Genomic DNA, 1,941 nt, shown 5'->3' on the forward strand with positions numbered 1-1,941 from the left:
TGGAAATCTACCCAGCACATGCGCAGCTGCCTTGTTTGTTTGTTAGAGCACAGGACATCAGTGCNATCTTGTAATGGCGAATGTGAGGGCGGCTCCCCACAGAGAAGTCTCTCCCCATTTCCATATTTGCAATATTTTCTAGGATCCACTGATGCTATGGTCATCACTAACCCATGTATGCACTGGAAAGTTTGCTGCTCACAAGACAGAGTTGGCACAGCCTTCAGTGTTTTGGTTTTTGAAAAGAACACTGAATCCAAATATGATTTTGGTAACTGATTTATTCTGGGAGTTCTAACACTATGAGGAAGCAGGGTGCTGGGTTTTCTAAGGAGAGTTCAAACCCACAGGACACAGAGGGGTTTCCCCGATTTAGGTTGCAAAGAGAAGAAGGCTAGATTCTATGCAATCAGTGAGTATTACACACTGTATGTTCTGAATCTGGAATAACAATGAAAAAGAAAAAGATTTGGCTCTTTAATTATTATGTGTCTATCGTATGGGATGTGTCACCAATGATTCCTGATTGCTTGGTGTCTAGTTGCCTGGGCAATTTGATAAACTTCTGGAGAAATAAGGATTATAGACTCGGAGACAGTTACAACAAAGTGGCTTTCATTTCTTTGATAGTGATTGTAAGGAGAGAGAGAGAAAAATGTTTATGAGAGTTGAACATGGCTAGAGTGGATCTTAGCCCAAAGTCTAACACAACCCTGAAATTCCTTCAAGGTGCTTCTAATGTAGCCATGGGATCTGGAGCTATAGCAATATTTTGATTTCAAAATGATGGGTAGCTGTTGATAGAGGCATTTAAAAAGAATAATATTATGACATATGCCTGGTGGTGGCACTTATACCTCAGGACAACAAAGGCTAAGATGCTTCATCGCTGTTGCTTGAAACCACACTTTTTTCTGGTAGCCATGTTAATTTCTTCCTTGATCACACCTATATTGCTTTGTAGAGATAAAAACAACATGCTGTAGTCACTCTGTAATGAAGTATAATTGGAAATATGAAAAGTCAATTAAAACACTGCACACATGCATACAAAATAATACAAAATCAATTTCACCTGACTTAAAAAGTAAGATGGATTGAATAATTTTCATTTTAATTTATTGTGAATTTTGTGCTATTCAAAAATATCAGTTTCAGCATGACTTTATACAGACATTTTTGTCAGGAATGACTTCATTCTGTCAAGCTCATTTTATGAAAGACATGCTCTCACCTCAAAAATATTCTTAGAATTAAAATACTGGCAGCAATTTCTTCAGTTACCTCTAGAAAACTTGGTTGTATTTCTCCAAAGTGACAGAAGTGCCCTAGTCAATTGGCGCTGTCACACTACAAAACACCATACTTCTGTGACTTTGTCTGCTCCTCTGCTGATAAATCCTGGCACTATAAAAACCTGTCATTTCTCTTAGATGTGGAATTTTACAAGGACCAATTTTTTCACATGGCTTAATGAGATTTTGCTAGCAAATAAGGGCCTAAAACATATGGGGATGGTGCTCAATAGGTCCAAGGAAACTTTTCATCTTTAGAACTGACAGAGTTGAAATTTTAAAGACATCAAAAACTGATTTTTTTTCTACATTAATTGCTTTTGTCTGTAGTTAAGCACATATGTTAAGGCTAAAGACAGAATTTGTGCTAATGTCTACAACTATTTGACAATTCACTGAAGTGTCATGTTTACACATTTTAAGGAAACTCACATTTTAGGAGCTTAAAATCAGCAATGTTTTAATTTTAGGAAAGTATGATGCAGCTGAGTACCATATATGTGTATACATGTATATGTGTACATGTCTATATGCCTGTATATGTATACATATGTATACTCACATATACATATGTTTATGTATATATGTGTTTGTTTTCATGTGTATGAGTATATGTAATATATATATATATATATATATATATATA

Source organism: Mus pahari, chromosome 15 (assembly GCF_900095145.1).
Source record: "Mus pahari chromosome 15, PAHARI_EIJ_v1.1, whole genome shotgun sequence".
Classification (NCBI taxonomy): domain Eukaryota; kingdom Metazoa; phylum Chordata; class Mammalia; order Rodentia; family Muridae; genus Mus; species Mus pahari.